At 38.1% G+C, this 26842-nt stretch overlaps 1 pseudogene; it reads right to left on the bottom strand.

The window, feature by feature from the left end:
- LOC100779156 (uncharacterized) lies at positions 1-26130 on the bottom strand (annotated as a pseudogene).
- Between the last annotated feature and the right edge of the window lie 712 nt (positions 26131-26842).

Below are 26842 nucleotides of genomic sequence, written 5' to 3'. Positions count from 1 at the left end.
TCATCGCGTTGCTGGAGAAGACCACACCTCCCCGAACGAATCATACTTCTTCCACCAATAACCCTCAGTTTCTGTCTCCGTCTCCATCTCGCATTCCTTGTCCTCATCCTCCTCCTTTGACGCGCGCCTTATTCCAACGATGCTAAAACCCCGTCGGAGCGGACTCCCTCCTCCTCCTCCTCCCTCGAGTTCTGCCAATCTATGCCGGTGAATGTACTGCTTATGCCAATGAGAAGACACCACCGCCTCGACTTTGATGGCGACAACGGTGACAACTGATGCAATCCTACCCCGCAAGGGCATTGGATAGAAGACTCCAAGTAGATTGGGCCAGAGATGCAAGAGAAGGCCTTAGGGTTCTCATGAACCTTAGCGTAGATTTCGGACCCATGGGCTAAGTATGAGCCCACTTATCTTTGTACATATTAGATTAAGGTTTCATTAATTTTGGGCCTTGTATTTAGGGCTCCATAATGTAGGTAGGATACCCTAGAAATGTAGGATTTTTCAGCCCTTGTATTTTAGGGCACCTAGACTAGTTTTTGTATTAAGGGTAGTTTTGTAATTTCACATGCATTAAGTGAATATTTGATGTGTGTGTTGAGAAATAAATTTAATTGAATTGGGAGAAGCCCAATCCAATTAAATTTTAGAGGGGGGGTAAGAATTTTCTTGCTACACCCCATTGCCACATCAGATAGTCACACTTTCTGCAAATTGAAGAGTATTCGATAAAGTGCAATAAAATCCCTGTGGAAACGATACTCCGACTTTTGAGGATTACTACGTAGAGTGATTTGGTACACTTGCCAAACACCTCAACAGTTATTCAAGATAATTGAGAATAAGCAAACACAAATTGTAACTATCTAAGCCTTAAGCAACATAAACACTACTCTTGATTTCTAGGTTCAAATCGCTGGTGCTGGCAACTTGAACATACGAACTTGTATAAATTACTAGGAATTGGTCACTATGGATTTTGGGCTGAAAAGTTTACTGAATTTTCTAGACATCTAGACCAAAATTAGAAAAAAAGAACCAAGTGATTTGGATAAAAGGAACAAATAAGAAAAATCACATAAGTTGGCAGGAAAATCAGTGTCCCAGAAAAATAAAAGTGAAAGGGAAGTGTGCTTGTTGTTTTGGCTCGAAATCTGTTCTACAATTGGTGCCTATTTTATACCAATCTCAGTTCTGAAATCTCAATTGAAAATTAGTGTGGAAACAAGTGTCAAAACTAGAGGTTTCTTGAGTCTTATTTTTTTTTTGTTTTTTTTACTATACTCTAGAGCCATTCTAGGTTTCTCTTTGAGTCCTAGATTGCTTTTGTGTGCTTTTTATTGTTTTAATTGTTGAATAATCCTTGAAAATTTGTCTTGTTAAAACTCTATTGGTTTAGCTTGCATTTCATTTTTTGGTCTTTGGTTATTACTTGTCTCTTTGTTTCGTTGTTTGTGAGTTACCATATAGGGAATTGGAAAGGAGGATTGGTGCCAACTCTTGAAGAATTTGAGTCAAGAAGCAAGGGGCCAACCACCTTAAGAGCTATTGGACTAAGAAGCACTCCAAATTGAGTGAAATAGTAAAGAGAGAATAGCCACCACAATTGAGGACTTTTTTTTTGTAATTTTGTAATTGGCAATTTGCTTTGCTTTCAAATTTTGTAACAAAAAGGTCTTTCATTGGAAGTAAGTTGGGAGCCTCCAATAGGTCACCCTACTTCCATTTGTGTGTAATAATTTTAGGCAATTTTCCCTTAGGATAGTGAGTGTTTTGTTGGGAACCTTAAATGAGGTCATCCAAACACTCTTAGGATCCGCCTAGTGTGCATTTCTTGCACTTTAACTTGTTGCTTACTTTCATTGCTTATTTCCTTTACCTTCCATTGTCAAACCACCTAGATAGCTTTCCTTTTACCAATTAGTTTTTATCTTATCTTTCACACCTCTTTTAGTGTTTATTTTGGTTAGTTTCAACCATAGTTTCTTTGACCTTTTCTTTCCAAACCCCCAACAAGAAAGAACCACAACTTATGAACCAACATGAGTCTTTATTCTTCATCTAGTGTTAATGGTGAGCGTTCTACTCCTAAGGACCCCTTGTATAAGATATTAGATGAGTTGAGATCCCTTAAGTTGTGAAAAGAAAAACAAGAGAGAAAAGAAAAAGGAAAAAAAAGATTGGAAGAAATAAGTCAAGATGAAAGAGAGAAAACAAGAGAGGAAGAAAGAAGAAAAATAATGAAAGAAATGAAAAGATAAAAACACGCTCTTTAGTCCCAATTATTTTTAAATATGGCTGATTTTCAGAAAACATTCACAAAGTTGAACCATGAATTGAGTATGTTTAAGAATTCCTAAGAATAAAAACCGTTTTAGAATTGAGTGTGTTTTTAAATACTCTTTTCCAGAAATCCTAATTCACCCATTTTTTCTTCTCCCTCCTTCCTCATTTCACTTTCCCCGCCACCACCACAAAGCCTTCACGTTCGGTCCCTCTGACACTTCATTTGGCATCCTCATCGCGTTGCTGGAGAAGACCACACCTCCCCGAACGAATCATACTTCTTCCACCAATAACCCTCAGTTTCTGTCTCCGTCTCCATCTCGCATTCCTTGTCCTCATCCTCCTCCTCTGACGTGTGCCTTATTCCGACGATGCTAAAACCCCGTCAGAGCGGACTCCCTCCTCCTCCTCCTCCTCCCTCGAGTTCTACCAATCTATGCCGGTGAATGTACTGCTTATGCCAATGAGAAGACACCACCGCCTCAACTTCGTTGGTGACAACGGTGACAACTGATGCAATCCTACCCCGCAAGGGCATTGGATAGAAGACTCCAAGTAGATTGGGCCAGAGATGCAAGTGAAGGCCCTAGGGTTCTCATGAGCCTTAGGGTAGATTTCGGACCCATGGGCTAAGTATGAGCCCACTTATCTTTGTACATATTAGATTAAGGTTTCATTAATTTTGGGCCTTGTATTTAGGGCTCCATAATGTAAGTAGGATACCTTAGAAATGTAGGATTTTTCAACCCTTGTATTTTAGGGCACCTAGACTAGTTTTTGTATTAGGGGTAGTTTTGTAATTTCACATACATTAAGTGAATATTTGATGTGTGTGTTGAGAAATAAATGGCCACGGCGCGGCCAAGACATTTAGAGGTAGGGGCGGAGCGTTGACATTGTTTGCGAATGTCTGGCATTTGTGACACTTCCTCACATGGAGATAGCAATCGCTCTACATGGTGAGCCAATAATAACCCGCCCTCAAGATTTTTCTAGCCATGGCGTGCCCATTAGCGTGCGTACCAAAAGAGCCTTCATGAACCTCCCCCAGCATGTTTTCTGCTTCCTTAGCGTTCACGCAGTGTAGCAGCACCATGTCATGGTTTCTCTTGTATAGTATGCTTCCGTTCATGAAGAAGCCGACTACCTATCTCCTCATTGTGTGGGTCTGCCACGACACCAGAATTCAATGTACGGTAGGTCCCCGTGCGGTTTTAGCTGGAACATGGACACTAAAGTGGTAAGCGCATCTGCCATCTGATTTTCCTCTCGGGGAACGTGATGGAAGGAGATCTCATCAAAGAAACCAGCCAATTCCTTGATATAGGCTTGGTAGGGTATCAACTTGTGGTCTCTAGTTTCCCATTCGCCTCTCAGCTGGTGAATCACCAGTGCTGAGTCCCCGTACACCTTGAGTAGCCTGACATTGGAGTCAATTGCTGCCTAGATGGCCAGGGCGCACGCTTCATACTCAGCCATATTGTCCGGAGAGACCAATACTGCCCCAACACCATGGCCTAGAATGTTTGACGCTCCATCAAACCACACAATCCACTTGTCCCGGTCCTCGTCTAGCTTTTCCTCAAACAAGGCCATGATGTCCTCATCCGGGAACTTGGGATGCATGGGTTGATAGTCGTTGAGAGGCTGCTGAGCCAAATAATCTGCCAAGGCACTTCCTTTTATCGCCTTTTGGGTGACGTAGACTATATCGAACTCGGATAGCAAAACCTGCCACCGGGCGATCCGCCCTGTGAGAGCAGGCTTCTCAAAGATGTACTTAACCGGGTCCATCTTGGATATTAACCAGGTGGTATGGCTCAACATGTATTGTCTTAGATGGTGGGACGCCCAGACTAAAGCACAACACGTTCTTTCGAGCAGGGAGTAGTTCATTTCACAGGCCGTGAACTTCTTACTCAAGTAGTAGACAATGCGCTCTCTCTTCTCGGACTCGTCATGTTGCCCCAGCATACATCCCATCGACTCATCCAAAATCGTCATATACAAGATGAGAGGCCTTCCGGGTACCGATGGCATAAGCACGGGAGGGTTCATGAGACACTGTTTAATCCTTCCAAATGCCTCTTGATAATCCTCGTTCCAGCGGACGGATTGGTTTTTGCTTAAGAGTTTGAACAACGACTCACAGATAGCGATGAGCTGTGATATGAATCTGGCAATGTAGTTCAAACGCCCCAGGAAACCTTGGACCTGCCTCTCGGTGCGTGGTTCTGGCATCTCAAGGATGGCTTTCACCTTTTCGGGGTCCACCTTTATCCCTTTCTGGCTTATGATGAAACCTAGCAATTTCCCTCACTTGACCCCAAAGGTGCACTTAGCGGGGTTTAACCTCAATTGATATTTCCTAAGCCTTTCGAACAACTTCCGCAAGTTGACAAGGTGTTCCTCCTCGGTCTTAGACTTGGCAATTATGTCGTCCACATAGACCTCGATTTCTCAGTGCATCATATCGTGGAACAAAGCCACCATAGCCCGTTGATAAGTTGCCCTAGCTTTCTTGAGTCCAAAGGACATCACCTTATAACAGAACGTCCCCCACAGGGTGACGAAGGTAGTCTTTTCCATATCCTCTGTGCCATTTTTATTTGATTGTAACCGGAGAACCCATCCATGAAGGAAAACAAAGCGAAATTGGTCGTATTATCCATGAGGATATCCATGTGTGGCAGAGGAAAATTGTCCTTGGGACTGGCCCGATTCAGGTCCCGATGATCTACGCATATTCGTACCTTCCCATCCTTCTTAGGGACTGGTACAATGTTGGCAACCCATTCTGGGTTTCGAGCGACAGCCAAAAAACCAGCGTCAAATTGTTTCTTTACCTCTTCTTTTATTTTCAAAGATGTCTCGGGCTTCATCCTCCTTAGCTTTTGTTTTATCGGGGAACACTCAGGATTTAGAGGTAATCTGTGTTGTACGATGTCAGAACTCAAACCAGGCATATCTTGGTATGACCATGCAAAGATGTCTTGGTAGTTTTTTAGCAGGGCCATCAATTCTTCACGGATGGGTGCGGTCATACCCGTGCCTATCTTCACTTCCTTTTTCCTGCTGCCTGTTCCTAAGCCTACTAGTTCCATCTCTTCCTGATGAGGCCCCATCTCTTGGTCCTCATGGGCAACTATTTTCTCCAACTCCGGGGGAAGTCCCACATCCTCATCTTCTTCACTCTCCGTCTGATCCGTTTCTTACTTGAAATCGATGGTGTTTTCAGCGTAAAGAAATAAACATGCAAATGAATGAGAATGGGTAGAGGCACAGGAACAGATGAAGAAAGATCTTTATATTATAAATTCAGGAACAAAAGACATAAAGCCTTAACAAAAGGAAACTCTAAAGCCTAGGCCCAACCATAGAGTTTAAAAGCCACAAAGGGTTACATTATGCTTGTCGCGTAAATGTCCGGGTGCTCCTCCACTTGCCAATTTCCTAGTCGAAAACTAGGAGGGCATGGTCGTACAAAATCTGACCTACTCGGAGAGTCATCCTCGCATATCGCAATGAGTTGGCCTTCATGTCCTAGACCCGCACTTATAAAGCTCGTACTGATGTGGCAGGGCGGGCCCCCTTCGACTTTTCGTCCCAATTGCTAACCTTGGCTTCCGCTCTTCCTTCCTGCGACACTTTTCCTTATGTCCGCTTGCGTGGGTTTATAGCCTAATCCAAACTTCCCACGATTTCCTCTGGTGCTTATTAGGCTGGTTCTGTCGTCGTTGTTCTTGCCTAAACCCATTCCGGGCTCGTAGCCATTCCCCAACATCACCCGGGCCACCATCATAGTCGTATTGGACAAGCAAGGTTGCCCAGAGAAGTAATCTACGAAGGCAATGCTTACTACCTCAAAAGATTGGAAGGTTGTTTCCAATGACTCCTCCGCGGCTTCCACATATGGCATAGAGAACGGGCAACTTACCAAGATGTCTTCCTCCTCCGACACAATGACCAAATGCCCCTCTACTATGAACTTCAGTTTTTGGTGGAGTGTAGAGGGAACGACTCCCACCGAGTGGATCCACGGGTGTCCCAAAAGACAGTTGTAAGTCGGGTTAATATCCATTACTTGGAAGGTAACCTGACAGGTATGGGGGCCTATCTGTACAAGGAGGTCGATCTCTCCCCTCACCTCTCGACGGCTGCCGTCGAAGGCACGTACCACCATGGAACTTGGCCTTAGATGGGAAGCGTTAAACGAAAATTTCTCCAACGTGCTTTTAGGCATTACGTTTAAACTAAAACCATTATCGATGAGTACCTTGGCCACGACGTGGTCCATGCATTTGACTGACACATGCAAAGCCCTGTTATGCCCTCTCCCCTCGACAAGGATTTCTTCTTTAGCGAAGGCGAGATAGTTGTTGGTGGTGATGTTATTGACGAGTCCTCCAAAGCCTTCTACGGAGATGTCTTGGGCTACATGAGCTTCGTTCAAGACCTTCATTAGAAAAGCCCGATGAGGCTCAGAGCTCATGAGGAGTTCCAAAAGAGAGACTATGGTCGGGGTTTTGTTGAGCTGCTTAATGACTTTGAACTTGCTTTGCTGAATAATAAGGAGGAACTCGCCTGCCTCTTCTAGCGATACTTCTTTCTTGCCACAGCCATCCTTTTTCTCCGGAAGACCTTTCACTGGAATATTCTCATTTGGAGTGGGGATTATTTTGTCATCTTGTCCTTCCGTTATCTTTGCCTTCCCTTTAACGTTTGTGGATTGTGTCAGCAGGTCAGGGGGTGCAAACACGCAACCGTTGCGGGTCACGCCGCTCAGTCTCGTGATATTGGTTACCTTGGCCGACAGCGAGCTGATGTCAGTGGCTTTTTCCTTCCTTTCGCTTGGGTGATGTTGCACGTACTGATGGGTACCGTGAGAGGTCTGCGGTGGCTTGATCCATGCGGGGGCTGAAGTGACAACATGGGTATCTCCTTCCTTCCTTTTTGCCCCAGTTGCTCCGATCCTCCTAGCGTTGGTACTTGTGGAGGAGACGTAATCGAACTTCCCTCTCTTCAAACCTACTTCAATTCTTTTCCCAGCGAATACCAAGTCCGTGAAGCTGGAGGGCATGTAGCCCACTAACTTCTCATAGTAAAACACCGGCAAGGTGTCTACCATCATGGTAATCATTTCCCTTTCGACCATGGGAGGAGCCACTTGTGCTGCCAGATTCCTCCACCGCTGAGCGTACTCTTTAAAGGTCTCACTTTCCTTTTTAACCATGTTCTGCAGCTGAGTCTGATCGGGAGCCATATCGGAATTGTACTGATATTGCCTAAGGAAGGCAGTATTCAGATCCTTCCAAGTGCGGATGCGGGAAGCTTCCAGATTAGTGTACCAAATGATCGCGGCTCCAGCCAAGCTTTCTTGGAAAAAGTGCATTAGCAACTTTTCATCCCTAGAATGCGCCCCCATCTTGTGACAATACATCTTGAGATGGTTCTTAGGACAAGTCGTCCCTTTGTACCTGTCGAAATCAAGTACCTTGAATTTTGGGGGGATGACGACGTCCGATACTAAGCAAAGATCCGCCATGTCCGTGAACGGATAATCGCCAAGGGCTTCAATAGCTCTCAATCTCTCTTCGATGAGATCGAGTTTCCTTCTTTCTTCCGCTGTCGGGGGTGGTCCTTCTGTGGACAAGAATATTGGCTGTGCTAGGAGGTTGGGCTGAGGCAGTATGTTAGGTGCCGGCCCCTCGACGGGGACCGGGGGGTAGAAATCGATGTCTCCTTGGGCATACTCTCTACGATCCTCGTGAACCTCGTCCGACTGTCGAGGAGGCTCCCCTTCAAGGATGGGGGAAGGGACATGACCCGTGTCATCACGCATGACTGGTGGCGTGTAATTAGGTGGTAATCCATAAGGGTAAGCCACCTGGTTGTATCCCAAATGGGGGTTGCTGATGTGCCCCAGTGTGCTTTTTTCTCGTCTTACCACGTTTGGGAGAGGATGGTGCGCGGTAGCTGGGAGAGTTGGGTCTGCTTCGGCAGCCGAACTAACAACGGCAGCACTGGCCACGTTATTCTCCATGAGTTGTCTCATTCCTATCATGGCATCCATCATGGAAGCCATTTGCTCTTTCAAAGCCGACATGTCGGCTTTCATCTATTCCTATATCTCCTCTTGGTCACCCATCGTCCTAGATTTGGATCTAGTGCAATTGGAATGCCTTGGGGCGCGTTTAGTTATGGCGTTTTTCCTAAAAAACCAAACGTGAGGAGTAGGTAAAGAAAAATGAATGCATGCTAGAGATAAAAATGTGGAAGTGATTTGATTCGCACTGATCTTTGGAGTAAAAACTCGGGATAAACTCATTTTATTTAGAAAGTTATAACTAGTCAAGATTTGAGTGACAATACAAACTTCCTAGCGGTTTCTAATTATATGGGCCATTAAGTCTATCATATGCTGACAATAGCTGAGAAGTTCGTGGATCTCCTCGGGGGCGGAGTAGGTGTCCGCCATTGCTTTGGCCTTGGCTAGCAATCGGGGAAGTTCTTGACTCCCATTCAAAGTAAGAGCAAATCGGTCCATCCACATTGTTGCCTCTTGATGTAACGAGTCGATCACCCTTCCTCTAGCCTCCTTTTCCGCGTACACTCGGGCATACTCGTCTGCCACTTTGTGCTCGTGGGCCATAGCTAGATTTAATTCTTCTTGGTACTTGCTGACGATGGCTAACATGTTGGTCTTTGTCTCGCATAAACGCTGAGACAAACTTCTCTTGGACCTTGAGCAAGCAGCTAACTCCTCTTTTAAAACCATGCTATGTGCTCGTGACTGGTCTCTCTCTTCCTTTCGAAGCTTGAGCTCATTGTTGCTGCCCCACAAAGCTCCACATAATTTGTCTCGGCCATGCTCTTCCTTGCGAGCCTTCTTGGTTTCTCGTTCAAGGGCTCTTACGGTAGCTGCATTTTCTTCTCGTAACCCGGCACACTCTTTCCGGACGTTTGTAGCGACTAACTTGAATTTTTCTTTGGCAAGTCTTGTTTTTCCTAGTTCTATTTTTAGAGCTCGGACTTCTTCATCCTCTTCTAGAGCTTCGAAGTTCTCCTCGTTGATAATTTTCAACTTGGAGAGCCAATCTAACCCTCATGTACGAACTTTCAGCCATTCATGATAACCACCGATGATGCCATTACGGATGCCCATAAGTTCTTTATCTTTCCATAAAGGGCTTTCCCACGCCTTGTGGACTCTTTGTATAATCTTGAAACTTTGCACGCCGAAATCTCTCACAAGGAAAGGAGAGAGGCTCTCTTTCGTCGGTGCTCCCCTCATGGGGTACCCTAACTGTCTTATAGCAAGTGCGGGATTGTAGTTAATACAACCCCTCGTCCTTATCAACGGGATGTTTGGGTAGTCCCCACATGAGAAGAGAACTCCCTCATTTCCTTCCTTCCATCGAGGAAACCAGTTGATTGTTCTGCCTCATATCCCAGCCAAGTGTTGGTCCCAATTTACTCTTCTCTTTTTGACACACGAGCGATGGGTTCAGGGCGGACATGGGTGTCTTATGTCTTGTTGAAATAGGTGCGAAACCAACCATACACAAAGAGCGGGTAAGAAGAAATCGGTCAAATGTATCAAATAAGTCCACCAAGATAGCTACCACTGGGCTCTCTTTGCTATGGTGATATGCAAGGAAAGCATCAATCGCGGCTAGGTCCACCAAACCGTCCACGTTTGGAAAGAGGAAAACCCCAAAGATTAGCAACGCTAATACGTCCACAAACGGGACCCACGCCTCTTGATTCGCCATATCCCTTGCCTTGCCTTCCAAGTACTTCCGTGGTAGGCCCACTACGCCATTTCGAGTTTGCTTTACACGATCCAACTCTCTTGCGGAATCCCTGACCACAACTGCAATCTTGCTCAAGGAAGGAGGAAACCCAGAGAAAAGATACGGTTTTCTTCCCCCAAGAGGACATCCTAGAATTTCCTCAAATTCTTCAACAGTCGGTACTAATTGGAAGTCTCCAAACGTGAAGCATCTCAAATGCTGGTCATCGTATTGGGTGAGTGATACAACGGCCTCCGTGAATATCTCCGCTATGGTCAAATCTAAAATCTTTCCATACGCCTTGCGGAAGGCTTACATTTGGAGAGGTCCCATCAACCGCCCCAACTCCTTAAGGCTGGTGACATCTAGGCCCTTAATCTTGACTTGATAGAATCTTTTTCCGGTTTGATTTGTTCCCATGTTTTACTAAAGTGAAACAAAACCAGTGCGAATCAAAACTCCGACATCTATCATGGGTGGAATGGATGAATGCATGAAGAAATGCATATGACACAAATGCAATTTTATGAATACGGGAGCCCGGGAAATTGTCTCCTTATTAGATACAACATTTGGGGCAGCACGGCGCCCGACGTATGTATTTAAGAAGGTGACACAGACCCTCCGTTGGTTTGCCAAAGTGAGGGGATCAAGACGAAACCCGCGCAAGATGCCTATGCGAAAGGCACAACACGGGGATGTACATAGTACGACAATATCCACAAACAAATATAATCAAAGGGGTACATGACATTTGACTACATGCATGGCAATGTAAAAAATGGCACGCAGCGTGTTTGCTTCACGCCCCTATTTTAGGGACCTACATGGGAGGGAGCTAAAAGGGCTTTTAGTGATAATTCCCAAGGTGGTCATATCTCTCTTGATGGTCTCTAGAGGTATCATCCCCTTCGAAGAACATATTGCGACAGTAGTGACTACTAGCAATAATATGTTATCAAAGAGAAAAACTCTAGATGAGGGTTCACTGTAATCAAGCAAGTCGGAGACCTAGCATGACCACAGATTCACCTCCTCTCCTTATGTTCCCACAAACCCGGGTATAGGGCCCTTTTTCAACTCACCGCGTGTGCAAATAGTGTTGGTGTTTGTGTGCATCAAATGAATAAATATTTACCTCATGCATACCTCTTAAAACACACTAAAAGCATCAAAAGAGTTTATATACACAAGAACATAAGAAAAAAAAAGGCAAAGAAAAAGAACAAACGAGAAGTCATAGTAAGGAAAGCACACTGATTGATTGGCCTAACTCTCTAACAATAATCCCCAGTGGAGTCGCCAACTTTCGCAACCTACCCTTCCGCCGGAGGGCGACACGAGGCTCACGGGTGCATCTTCCAAGGAAGGAAAACGTGCGGAGTCGCCACCAACATTTATTCGAGGAAAACGTCGGAAAAATCGGAAAAGGCGTGGTCTACGAACTTTACGTGTGAAAGGTTCGGGAGTTGTATTTACGCACAGGGAAGGTATTAGCACCCCACGCGTCCATCACAAGGGACGACAACCTTTAATCAAGTGTGCAAACATGACTTGAATTTATTTTATTTTCCCTTTTTTACGTTTTTATGTCTTTTTATGCCTTTTTGTATTTTTTATCTTTTTGTGGTCGACAAGGGTGTTTCCCTTGCTCCTACGTATTCCTCAATTGTGATAAGGAAATCAGACCTACGTAGTTCTTTGAGAACTAAACATTGGTTAAATTGTTTTTATCCTTTTTTGCAAGATATATTTTGATTGAATAAAAGGTCATTTAAGGCGTTGGACCATTAAACGATCTTTCGATTTTTTTTTAAAGTAGCGACAAAGTTATGCGTTGGTTTTAGGCTTTTGAAAATCCACGTTTAACCAATAAAAGCGAAAAAGACCATTTCAAGGTGTTGGACCTTAAAAATGGTTTTTAGGTGATGACAAAAGCTTGATTTATGAATTGATTTTAGCCTTAGTTTCACTTTGGTTATTAGTCAATTCAATTAAGAAAGAAAATCCCAAAGAAAAAACGTCAGATTGATTTTTTTTTATTATTTTATTCAAAGATATTTTTTGATTATTATATTATTATTTTGACTCTTTTTGGTTTTAAACGTGGTTGCGGCATGACAGATCGGTCGAATTTTATTCTAACAGAAATTAAAAGATGTTACAACTCAAATGATCGGTGGAAATTTATTTTATTTTTTATTAGGTGAGAAAATGACTTAAATAAATTATTAAAGCACGTCAAAAAGGTGAGAAAATGACTTAAATAAATGATTAAAGCACGCGAAACAAGTGGGGACCACTAAGGGTACATAGAATGAATTGAAAGGTTCAATTTCAGGAACTTACCGGTTGAAGACCGAAGAACGACGAAGAACGATGAAGAACGGTGGAAAACCTTCGCGAAATCGCCCACAGAAACGTTACGGAAGCGCCTTAGCTTGGATTTTCTTCACGAAAACTATTTTTCTCACTAATTTTAAGTGATTCTCAGATACCAGGAGGGTTGAACGAATTTGTTCTGCCCTCCTCCCCTTATTTATAGGGGAAAAGAGGGAGGTGGTTGCCACACAGCTCGCCCAGGCGAGCTGGGTTGCTTCCACCAGAAGGCACCGCCTTCTGTTGGGACATCCTGGAAGGCCCAAGTGGGCCTGATTGCTATTTGCACACCTCTGTTTACTAAATACACCCCCTCTATCCTTTTTTTGCTGATTCTTTTTCCGTAACATTACAGAACTTTACGAATTATGTAACGATACTTGTTTTCTTTCCGTAATGTCACGAAACCTTACGGATTACGCAATCGTCCCCTCTTTGGCTTCCAGAATATTACGAAACTTTACGGATTGCGCATTAACATTTCCTTTCAACTCCCGACATGTCGCGGAACTTCACGGATTGCCTAACGATGGGTGTCAAGTACCTCGAAGTGGTCAAGCGAAGGTTGCATCCCACCAAACAGATGGTCCCCGGACGAAATTAGGGTATGACATAGAGGTTTGCTTCTTTTTTTTTATATGTAGACAAACTCGTGAGGATGGTTGTTATACTTTTTAATATAATAATCACAAAGGCTAATGCTAGCAATATTTTGCACATGACAATGTTTACCGTGGTCAGTATGACTTTGTGAACCATTAATTTGATTTGCGAAAATTCTATGAACTTCCCTTAGTCTTTTCTATATCATCTTCTTGTAATTTGACAATTTCTAATTAAAAGGTATATGATTATAGTTCTTTTTTATTTGGATGTACTTCCATAAAAGTTTTGTCCTTTTCATTCTTTGAGGACGGTCAACAGGGACATTCGTTGTAGCATCAAGATTTGGCAGTGCAACCCCTGTTCCACCATCTATGCTTAGTCACGATGTTGGCTGGTTGGTACTGTGATTCTGACATTACATTTATGTGTGCATTTACTTCTAAAAAATTGGACTAATATGTTAAAGTTTGACAAGTTCAGGGCATATCTACTCTTTTGAATGGCTTTTTTGGCACAGAAGCTGGATCCACTGCATCAGTGTACATTTTGTTACCTTTAAAAATCATCTTTCCAACTTTATTCTTAGGCTATGGGTCTAAGTTGTCATGACTCTAAGCGTAATATGAGTTATCAATATTCAATCAATCAACATAAATTTCCTTGTTTCAGTTGTCATATGGAAGTCTTCAAATTTGCTTTCAAATGATATTAAGATGTTCAAGTTAGCACATAAGAAAATTTTGGAGGTTATAAAGAAGCAATTGATTTATAGTACGTAGAGTTTGTGATTGGCCTTGGACTGAAAATGATGTTAGCCAGTGGTTGTTGTAGGGACTTTTCTGACTGAAAATGATGCTCTAGATGTTGCCTATTGACCCAATATATGAATAATATGGCTGCCTAATTGCCTTCTATTAAATGTGTGAACCTTGGAAAATTTTCTTTTAGTATTATATTAAAGACATTATCTAATTGTCTTTCGTATTGGATCATATTCATAAGTTAAGTTTATGTTTATCTATAACAAGTAGAAAACTCTATATTGTTGGTTGCTACACTACTTTGTATTTTCTTGATTCAGTTTTTATACTACTTAAGTTTGGTATATTGATTATACTTTCATATGTCAAAAATCCTATTTCTATGTGGTTAATGAACCCTGCTGCATGTCTTGGATTTATTTTGGAGTAATTGAAACTTAGGAAAGAAAGATTTGGGGTGTCTATAAGTTGTGGTTGGAGCCACTTCCCATGTGTTTGGTTTGGCCCCGATGGTTTTGTATCTTCTTTTCTCTACTATATATTACATCTTTGGGGGTGCTTCATCTTTTTAGGGGTATTAGTGCCAGCCTAGCTGGGATGAGTTCCCCTTCTTAGCTATTGCTCCTCTTATTTATTAAGAAAAAAGTATTTTTTTAAGATAGTATTGTTCTTCATGTCTTGTTTTGTCTCATAACTGAGTTTGAATTCTAATGCAATTTTGTCATTGATTCGGGTCAATTTCTTTATACGTGCTAGATGCCTAGATTGTTGGATCAAGTGGCCTCAGAATAATTAAGAAGGGGGGGGGTTGAATTAATTATTATTGTACCTTGACTAATTAAAACTTATCCTTCTTAATGTTACTAGATTCAATTAGGCTTTTACTACTAAGTTAAGAAAGTAAAGAATAGAAAAAGAAACTTAATCAAAAGTAAAAGCGATAATTAAAGTGCAAAGCGGAAATTAAAGAGTGTAGGGAAGAAGAAGACAAACACAAGAGTTTTATACTGGTTTGGCAACAACCCGTGCCTACATCTAGTCCCCAAGCAACCACCGGTTCTTGAGATTTCTTTCAACTTTGTAAAATCCTTTACAAGCAAAGATCCACAAGGGATGTACCCTTCCTTGTTCTCTTTGAACAACCAAGTGGATGTACCCTCCACTTGAACTGATCCACAAGAGATGTACCCTCTCTTGTTCTCAGTTACAACAACCCAAGTAGATGTACCCTCTACTTGTACCACAAAGGATGTACCCTCCAATGTGTTAAGACAAAGGATTCTCAGGCGGTTAGTCCTTTGAATCTTTGTAAAGGGGAAACAAAAGATATCTCAGGCGGTTAGTCCTTTGAAATCTTTTATTTAGGGGAAAGGGAAGAATCACAAGAATTCTCAGACTGTATCCTTTTGAATTCTTTGAAAAGGGAGAAGGGAGACACGAAAGAATTCAGGCGGTTAGTCCTTTGTTCTTTTGGAAAAGGGAGAAGAGAGACACAAAAAGAATTCAGGCGATTAGTCCTTGTTGAATTCTTTTTGGCAAAGGGAGAAGAGAATGAAAAAGATGAATAACACAAGTTTTTGATCAAAGAACTTTTCTTGAAAGAAAAAGTTTTGAACAAAAACTTTTAAAAAGATGAAGAGAAGATGAATAAAAAAATCTGTTGAAAGAGTTGAATGATGTTGAGAGAGAAGATTGAAAGATAGATTTCTTGATAGTTATCAAAATACATGCCATGGTCACATATTTATAATTTCTTGATGACTCAAGTCAAAGTTTGTGACTCTTGGCAATTTCTTTTAAAACTAGTTACTTAGAAAAGTTGTGACTTTTGAAAGAATCTTCATAAACAAGTCATTTGAAGAATTGTGACTTTTGGAAATGTATTTTTCGAAAACAGTCACTGGTAATCGATTACCATTAAAGTGTAATCGATTACACATCAACAAATGTGACTCTTCATTTTGAATTTTGAAAATCTTAACGTTTTAAAAACACTGGTAATCAATCACTACATTCTGGTAATCGATTACCAGAGAGTAAAACTCTTTGGTAATGATTTTGTGAAAACTTCTTGTGCTACTCAATGTTTTGAAAAACTTTTTTAATACTTATCTTGATTGATTCTTCTCTTGATTCGTGAATCTTGAGTCTTGAATCTTGATCTTGATTATTCTTGAATCTTGATTCTTGAAACTTGATTCTTGAAAACTTCATTCTTGAGTCTTTGGAATTTGCTTGACTCTTGATTCTTTGGCATCATCAAAACAACATGGAACTCTTGTGTTTGGCCCCAACGGTTTTGTATCTTCTTTTCTCTGCTATATATTACATCTTTGGGGGTGCTTCATCCTTTTAGGGGGATTAGTGCCAGCCTAACTGGGATGAGTTCCCCTTCTTAGCTATTGCTCCTCTTATTTATTAAGAAAAAAGTATTGTTTTTAGGACAATATTGTTCTTCATGTCTTGTTTTGTCTCATAACTGAGTTTGAATTCTAATGCAATTTTGTCATTGGTTCGTGTCAATTTATTTATACATGCTAGATGCCTAGATGAGTTCCATGTTGTGAAGGGGGTTAAACTTTTTTATCATAGAAGTAGTGTGGATTGCCTAGTTTATTTATGGTATATGTATCAAGGAGAATCTTTGTTGCCACTGTTTTTATCAGTTGTTGTCACTTATCTCAGATGAAATTATCTTTATGTTGGGATTCCAAGCAATTTATTTATCATCATTGAGTTTCCCTTCAATCTTAGCATTTATGCAGGATGTCAACTTTGAAGTTATATTGGGTTGTAACAATTGGGGTTTATTGGCTCTTCTTCTCATCCACATTCATCACCTCAACATACTAATGAAAGTGAAACGATGAAGATAGTGATTAGTTCTTTTTTCTGGTTTGCAAAATATGTATATATTTATATTAATAATATATGAAGAGATACAATAAGTATCTCTCAGATTGGCGTTAAAGGTATGCTCTCCCTTTAGCTTCCACTTGAAGTCCTATTTTTCTATTAGATTATTTGTATCTTTCTACACACTATCCAAGCTTACAACTAGTTATTTTGGTCTATTTATGGATAAGTTTCATTCCTAATTTTGTAAGTTAGCTTTGTCCTTTCCTACCTTTTTTTTAATTATCCTTCTTTTTTATTTGTATATATCAGTTTCATTTTTCTTTTCCTTGACTGTTAACAGTCATATGGCAGTTTGGCCACTCCATGCACTTGTTACCCAGGTGATATCATGTACAAATGATTATCTTTTTCCCTCGGGACATAGTTTCTGAATACATAACAAAATAAATATAAAATCTCTTGTTCAACTCTTAAGGCCTTGTAAGTTGTTCTTGAAAAATTCAATGCTCTTATATGTTTATCAAAATTGTTAGAAAAAGTTAAATTTAATTCAAGCCTATTTTTTTCTTCATAGTAAATCTTCCGGTCTTGTTTTTTTTATACTTATATTACATCCAGAAATAAGGAGTCGAGGAATCAATAAAGATCAACTTCAACTACTACCAGATGTTAGTGGTGCTTTTAGACCAGGAATTTTGATAACACTTGTGGACGTATTGGCTGGAAGAAAAACAGGTGGATACATTAAAGGAAGCATTACCATCTCAGGTTACCCAAAGAATCAAGCAACATTTGCTAATAGAATTTTTTGAAGTGAGTATTGAAGTTTTTATATGGCTATATCGTCTTTAGACCTTAGTTTCATACATTGTGTATCATGGTATGCTTAGCGTGTGCGTGCTAACTTTGAAATTTGAAATTAAATAAAGTCATGGAAATAAACTAGGATCCATCATAGTGTATATGATTTGTTAAAAAAAATAACAAAATTAAAATTGGTGTAATAATTAATACTGTGAAATTAAGTTTTTGGAAACTAAATTAACGTCAGTGGATTAAGGAATAATATTTAACTATTATTTTATAGGATGATTTTTTTTTATATAATTAGAATTTATAAAAAATGAATATTTTTAATATAAAAATTATATTATGATTAAAATTCATAACAAATTTATGTCTTTCAATATATAAACTTAAATTGTGATGTAAAATTATTTTTAATTATTGATAATTTTTGTAAAAAATTATTAAAATTCATTTTTAATGTAGATATTAAAAAAAACCTAGATTAGAAACAAACTTGTGAGTAGAATTAAGCTTTGTTCCTTTTGCATTGTTGGGATGGATCGTGGAAGACTTCCTTGAAGAGACCATGAGATGAGGACCAAATGAATGTCATAAAAAAATCATATTCTATCCCTACAGAAAATCAGAAGTAATCACTTGGTTTTTTAATTTTTAATTTTTTATTTTAAAAATGGAATTCTAAGACGGTTCTCTGAAAAAACCCTAAGGCGGTTTTTTTGGAAAACCTTCTTAGAATCCTAAAATTATTTTAATTTTTTTCTAAGACGGTTCTCTAAAAAAACCATCTTAGATTATAGACATTCTAAGACAATTTTTTTGGAAAACCGTCTTAGAATCCTGAATTTTTATAAAAAAAAAATTATATTCTAAGACGGTTATTTGACAAACCGTCTTAGAATTCTCAATTTTTATATTTAAAAAAAAAACATTCTAAGACGGCTATTTTCCTAAGAATCATCTTAGAATGTTCAGTTTTTTTAAGATGGTTTTTTAAGAATCGTCGTAGAAACTTTTAACTTTTCACGACATTGACTACAAAGACAGTTCAAAATTGTCTTTGAATGTGTCGTAGAACCAACGTAAAAACCTCTTTTTGCAGTAGTGATAATATATTGTTCAATTAAATAATTTCTTTGAATTATTTTTTATATATATCAAAGGAATTCAAAAAATTACCTTCTATTGAATTATATGTTGTTTATTAGAGGAAATCAAAGTATTTTTTCAGATAGTAAAATATTGAATTATTTATTTTTAATAATTATCTGAAATTTCTGTCTCTTTTAAAACAATGTGAATTAAAATTCTCTTTAATTGGAAATAGATAAATTAATTTATTTATTTTCTTAAAAAGAACCAATGACCATATGGAATTAATAATTATATTACCAAATTTAATATATTATTTATTTAATTTTAAAAAAATTATTAAATTGTAGTTTAATGTTAATTTTTAAAATTGATATGTAACTACCCAATTAATTCAAATATAAATGTCTCTAGCAATCCCAAGAATTAGCATGGTAAGTGTTGAAGTAACATTTAATCCTTGCACTCAAGATATTTTATATTATAAATTTATGTTTAGGGTTTACAACTTATGTTTCTCAAATAATATAAATGCCTCCCACAATCTATGATTCTGCAAATTGATTCAAATCCTTTCTATTTATCATTGCAAGCATCTTATTGCCTTTGCCAATCACCATGACAGGTTAAGCAATGACTCTTCTTCTAATCTTTTTGCCAGCTTCTAATTATGTAGTTTGAAATTTTGGACGAGAACTACATATATAGGTATATTATAAATTTATTCTATTCCGCTCACCTCTTCCAATTTTTGCATGTCTAAAAAAAACATCTTTTCCTAACATCAGCACTGGTATTCTATATTCAAGCTTTCTTATACAAAGATTTGAAAATATAATATTTCTCCTCATCTATTAACGGTTTGTTAATTTTGTGAAAAGAAACACTTAATATATTCTTCACAAATTTATTTTTCTTTTTCTTTTTCTTTTTTATTTATCCTTTCATAGCATGGATTGATTAATTGGATTTTTGTGTTTTTCCATCTTTCAAGGTTGATCCTGTTTGTTGATAGCATTCTTGGCCATGAACAATGGTTGTTGTATCCCAATGGTAAAGATGAACACTACTAGAAAAACAACTTTCTGCATCAGTTAAATTTGACGTTCTACGTAGGTTATGACCCCTCTTCAGTGCCCTTGTCATGAAACGTAGTAAACTCTATGACAACGGTTTTGAAGTTAAATTCGTCTTAAAAGGTGTAATATTCTAAGACGGTGATGTCTCCAAAACCCGTCTTAGAATGTGCAAAATTCTAAGACGGATTTGGGGACATAAACGCCTTAGAATGTGCCACCTGCTAAGAAGGTTTTGGCGCCAAAACCGCCTTAGAATGTGGTACATTCTAAGATGGTTATGCCCCAAAAACCGTCTTAGAATGTGTTACAACATTCTAAGACGGTTTTTTCGTCATAACCGTCCTAGAATGGTTTTTTCTTTCTTTCATTGACACCTATTTTACAATAATTCAAATAATTGAATCATGCCACATTGAAATACGTTATATGCTAAATCTTTTACAAATAATGTTTCTATGAAATCTAACATCAAATCTCAAAAATAATTTTACATATAACCCAAAAAATTATATTCTTTTTTTTAACAAAATCAACACAGAAGGAAACAATTAATTTTTTCAAGGACAACCTAAAGTGTATATTATCCATTGATATTGAACACTACTAGGTGAAACTTACGACCATGAAGTCCTAATTTTTTATTTCATGGAAACTAATTAATTCAAAACTAATGCCCATGTTAGTAAAACATGAATGACATTAAAACAATTCAAACACTTCGACAATAACTATGTAACTTATTTTATGTGATGTTCATCAATCTAACCATTGAATTATGAGAAATACAGTGTTCATGAAATATCAAATTTCAAATAAATTGGTTATTGATAAGCCAAAATCTAGTAGAATGCATGAGTTGAAGAAAACCTCAAGCTTCTGAATTAAGTTCCCCTTCTCAATATCATTTGTTGTCATCTGAACATACTAGGTGCCACATCGTGCCACCACACTATTGTATTCGGTTAAGAGTGATGGGTATTCCATAGCAGAACTTAGCACACAACTGAAATGCCTCTATACCACCAGCGAACTCAGGGAGTTGGATTATTTGGTGTTGAGAAGCCGAATGCAGCAAATTCTGAACATAGCTTTTGTAGCCTCAAACATTTGGACAACAAGGGAAACTAAACAACATCACCATGAACTTCAGAATAAGTACTAACAATAAACTAAACAACATAGACCAATTTCTATGATTAACAATTTCACATACCTTCTAAAGCAGAATATATCTACTTCCCTTAACTTGAATTATGAGGTCAATAGAAACTTTAGAAGAGACTCACTTGTATACAAAAGAAAAGATATACTATAGTCATTAACCAGAAGAAAAATATATACATAAATGCTTAAATGGAAATAGAATGAAAAAAACAATATAAAAGTACCCACCATTTGTTTTGCTGGTAGGCAATAATAGCGCTATTGTACATGTTCACTTGGACTGCATGTAGGGGAATTAACTCACTTTGGGAGCTTGTGTTAGAGTTCAAGGCTTGATGAATAAGGTTCAACCACCTAGATGCTGGTCCATAATCCTTTGGTCCAAGCACATTCCCAAGTTTAGAGGTATAATTTCTTGGAACCTAAGGTTCAATGCAACAAAAACAAAATCATTAGTATATTTGATTATTTTACCCTCAAAAGAAAGAATTTAAATTTATACCCGAAAAGACATTATTTCAATTCCCTACCACGATTAGGGGCAAAATTATGAACTTGGCTCAACCATGATTTGATAATGAGGTTCAAAAGCTAAAATGCAAATGCACTATATAATGACCTGTGAACATGTTTGGGTTGACTAGCCATGTTCAAGGTTTATTGTACTAGCCCAACACTAATTAGATGCAAAATGCTCTTATGACTCTATCAGTTGTCTAATACTTGCAAGCTAGTTTTTGAATTCTGTACTTTGGCTCTATTAGAATGACATCAAAGTTACTTACAGTCCATTATGCTACTTCATCTTGTGCGCTAAAAAATATCTTAGTTCCATTATCAATAGAAGTCCATATTCTTTTAGTAGGAGGAGTGCTAGGGTCCTGCACCAAGAAATTCAAATAATTTATCAGACACATAGCTTCCAATAGTGAAATACAAAAATCAATCATTGACCTGATAGAAGTAGAGTCTAATAGACGTTCCACCAACATCAAGTTCCCAAATCCTTGGATCCCCAACCCAACCATCTTCTTTTTGGGTGGGATAGCCATAAGCACCCCATATAGGGTCAAGCAATAATTGAAATATCTCTTGTGCCTGAGGATTGTTGTAAGGATCACAAGTGCTTACAAGTTGCTCCAAATGTTTGGCATTACCGGGAGCACAGTAATAGTGATAAGCCAAGTAGGGGAAATTGGCGGTGTCATTTCTATAAATTTTTCTGTCCTCTGGAGTGATATGAAATGGCGGGTGGACGGTTCCCCAAACCAGTGGGGCTGCACCAAGCTGGTGTTTCAGGATTAATGATCATCTCACTATATCTACTGACGTCAATTAGCACATCTCCATCATAAGGAGCACCATTGTTCTTCCAGCAGCTACTCATGTATAAAAGGTAGAACCGACTCTTAGGTCCTCCATTTTTTATATCTAACCTCCATCTGACTCTAAAATTTGGTGATTCTAGAAGCTGAATCATAAAACCAAATGGTTAATTATCGTCAATCAAACCATATATATTGAAGGAAATTGAATGTTGTTAATTAGCTTACTATTTTACAAAACAGATTTCAAAGTGTGGACAAATTAAGCCTCTACATACGGTTTTAAGCATTCCCCTTGTGTCATAATGGTAACCTCCAGAAACAACCCTCTGGTTGCATTAGCTCTTAGATACAACATCAACCATGGATATTTGTTTGAAGTCTTGAGCTTATGTTTGAACATCCAACTTCCCACATTAACTTTCTTCTCCCAAACTACCTCGTAGTAAGAGTGATTACCATTTCCACCACCCTCACAATTAGAATCCAAATCATAAGTACCATAGAATCATCCTTGCATTGTAGAATCATTGTCATTGACCTGTGTCTATTGATGACACAAAATAAGTTGGTTCTTGCACCCCTATCCAAAGCATGGAAACCTCCATGGACTTATAAATGGTGGCAATAAATGGCAGAGTATTCTATTCACATTAGAACAAAAGAAGTTGTTATTAAACCTTGGTTTATGGTAAGACTCCAATTTTTTTGCATTAATATGATGGATTGTCAATTTGTAATCACTCATCAGTATACAAAGAAAACATAGAGGTTTGAAACAATTGTAGGTGTGCTAGACCATATGGAACATAACATCCAAAAATCTAAATCATTTCATAATCATTATTCAGGTTTATCTTGTAATCATGTTTGACTTTGGGTAAGTTACTATTGATATAATCAGAGATACAACAACAAATGACCAGATGAACTTCATGTATAGTCCTATGTACCCTTTTGAGGAAAGAATGAGAAAATTAAAGGACAATAAGTAGAAGACATAAAAGAGACAAACTTCTTAATAGTTGATTCTCCAAGTTGCCTCGTGGCTGGTATTCATACATAAAAAGCCTATGTTCATCCTCATAACAGTACCCAATTAACATGACAAGATGCGGATGCCTTAGTTGTCCAAGGTTTATAATCTCTACATAGAAAACAAAATATGTTCAAAACAACAATTTTTCATGAGTTGTTGTTGTTCTATTAATTCTTCTAAGGTATTTATTTATAAGTGTAGTAGTATTTTGTCAAGAAAATAAATATTTTGGTATCTTAAATTGATATGTTCCAACCAAATAAATGATTCCTCCAAGGAACAACTAACCTTGTAACAACTTAGGATCAAGATCATAGACTTCCATGTGTTCCTTATAGTACTCATTTGGTTCATATCTGAATTGCAATAACCTTGTTGTGTATGTATATATTTTTCTTTAACAAGCTACTACTTCTGCGTCTAAAATATGAGAAAGACGACATAAAATTGGGAATGATTGATGCCGCTGGAAAAAAATATGTGTAAGCTAATGAAATTTAAAAGTACATATTTTCACCTACTATCTTAGAAGAAAAATTGTGGGGAAATTCCTTGACTTTTAGAACTCTTGAATATGGATGCTAATCATGCTCTAACTATACCACACAATGTGCATGGTTTCTATTTTATTTTATTTCATTTTTAATGAATTTTTAATTTTATAACTACAACATTTGTGATACATATCTTCAATTAATTATAGGTCAAGTAATGCTAATGAATATATTCAATAAAAATGTCATATTCTCCTAAAGTTGTCCTCATCCTTTCCCGAACAAAAAATGGAGCAAAAAGAATGTCCCAAGGGGAAACTAGAGCATTAAATCCAACCAATACAAGGAACACATAGCAAGATTTATAATCACTTGCATACTCAGTAAATTGTAAAGTAAATGATAGTACAAATTCCATGAGGTGATACCCAAGGTGAGCTAAAATTGCAAGATACACAGAGGAAAACACCAAATAAGTGGAAGGCACTCATCGCCCCAACAAAAACCAGTAGCTCCAATAGCAGAAGCACCTTCCTTTTTTATGGCTTCAATAACAAGTTTTGTTGTTTCAATATCTTTTTCCTACAAAATAAATATACATGCATCAGAATGTATTATAGTTTAAAAAAAGTCACGATTTTTGTATATCTGAATTTAAACAATTTACAATATCATTAAGTAAGAATTAACCGGTTCATGATCTTTTATCCAAACAGGTAAAGGTCTGTTCTCATTCTCAGGATCAAAAGGGTCTCCATTGAAGAAGTTGGGACAAACAAATAACACTCGTTTGTTGCAACCTTGTCTGTCAACTCCCTTCACAATGTATAACAAATAGCATTACTTATCAAGGGAAATTACATTTAGTATCATAGAGAGATAGAGAGAGAATAGGCAAAGAGAGAAAATCAGAAAAGTGAAGCAGCCAATTCTCTTGGTGTATAACATACAAAAGCATAAATTAAATTTGTAAGAGAAAAAGAGACATCCCAATAGAAAAAGTAATTATATAACAAATGCACCATCTTTGGAGATTAAAAATCTAGCTATGATTTAACATTCTATATAAAGACTCCAACAATTTGAAGGTTTATTGTTGAGCTTGCAAGAAAAATATAATTTCAGCATAAACAATTTGAAGGTTTCTTTTGGCTTTCAAGTATCCTATGCTTAGGAAATGATCAAGTAGGTTGTCTCCAACTAATACTGACTCCTGCCCAAGCTGTCTTCAACAACATTGCTGCCAATTAGGTTTAAAAAAAAAAAGCATTTAAAATATAAATCACCTGCCAATTAAAAGTCCACAAATGCAACAATTACAAATGACAGTCTCAACACATGAATCAAATTACAACTGAAATAAATGTCATTTATTGACCAAAGTTGTTTATAATGTTAAAAATAAACCTTTTAATCAAGGAAACAATTTTGTCCTATATCATCTAATATGCTTCCCATTTCTTGCAAAGTGTTGTGATGGCCTCGACATCTAACGTTGTTCCATCAGAAAACTACTACAAAATTGACAAATTATGACATTAGTAACGACTGCAAACTTTAATTAACAAATATTAACCAGACTAAGAATTAAAATTTGTGTCAGTAAATATACCATGTTCCATTCATTCTTCAAACCACACACTGAACCATGACCTAAGCTTGTACCCCAGTCATCCACAAACCTATTTGGAACATTTGACATCAATATTGTTAACCTATTATATCGTCAAGAATATTCATTATGAGGTAATAAAAAAAATCTAGTAATTCAATTTACTTACATCATCCACAATTGTAGTATAGATATGTTCAAACACTTGTCACCTCATATTATTTCAGTTAGATCTGCATGTGTCATGAAAAAGGATGCTTGTACATTAGGAATCCTAAATTTTGTCCCACTCCCAATGGATCCTCTCTAGCAATTGTATTGCAGCTTTCAACAGGTCCAACTGGTTTCAGCACATTATTGTGTGAATCTTATATGGTTAATGAAAATAACAATTACAATAATATTATGAAACAACTATTAATAATGTCAATTTGAATGAAAACAAGCAGAGGGAAAATCAATTTACTTACATTAGATATAGGTTTGACAAGATGTGTCGACCATCCAATGAATGTGTTAACGATCTGTCTCACATATTGAATCTCTAACATCGGAAAAGGGACCGGAGCGTCAACATCGTAACATATTGCAACATTGACCCTAACCACATCATTTGCGTAAGGTACATTGTGTATGGTGGCGGCACTATCAAACACTTTTCCCAAGGCCACTAGCCATGTACACTCCTCACCAACTATGATTTTCAGCAGAAGGCTCTTCAACTAAAGGATTTTCAGCAGCTTCAGCACAACTTCCTTTAGTGTTGACACATGCAGCTAATACGTGTGTATCCGGTGCCTCAACTGGGGGTAAGTGTTGTGAGGCCATTTGAGATAACTCAATTTTTATCCCCTCCTTCAACTCTTTTTTCATTATCTCTAAACTACATTTGTTTTCCTCTTCTACCTCTCTCCTCCATTCTTCCTTTAGATTTCCTATGATTTCTATGAATTGTTCTAGGGTGATTGTTGTTGATGAAGTGTTAGAGCCATGCGATGCCTGTCCAAAGTACTAATTGATTGTGACACCAGTCCCAGCTACACGAACACAACCAGGATGCTCCAGTCAACCAAGTGCAGTATTCAGTATGTCCTCACAACCATCAGGAACAAAGCTGCCATGTGTCGTCTGTTCCTGTAAATCATCCTGTAACAACCACAAAAAGGAGTTATATTGTAAACTTAGACCACGTTTTTCATACCAAAATCTTTCATTCAAATTAACTTATAACATGAACTAACAATTTTGTCATAGATTTGTTGTGTCGTTGTAGATGTCATCTGCCCATATCACTTTGTTCAGGCCATCTTCCACTTCACATGTCTTGCAATCAGGGATGGAGGGTCGATGGTCATTGTTGAATTTTTAGTAAACTCAGTTTGCTGGAGTCGTGTCTTCCTTTTCTCGTCTATGATTTTTTTTCTAGAAGATCGTAACCCCCACGAGATAGTAAGTAGGGGCAGTCATTGAATTTTTGAATTTCCTGAGCTTTTTTCTGTATTCCCTGTCATGAAGTATAAACAATTTCCACTAAATAATG

The sequence above is a fragment of the Glycine max genome, chromosome 18 (genome assembly GCF_000004515.6).
Source record: "Glycine max cultivar Williams 82 chromosome 18, Glycine_max_v4.0, whole genome shotgun sequence".
NCBI lineage: Eukaryota > Viridiplantae > Streptophyta > Magnoliopsida > Fabales > Fabaceae > Glycine > Glycine max.
The sequence above is the reverse complement of the archived record's forward strand: the minus strand, read 5'-3'. Positions and strand labels throughout refer to the sequence as shown.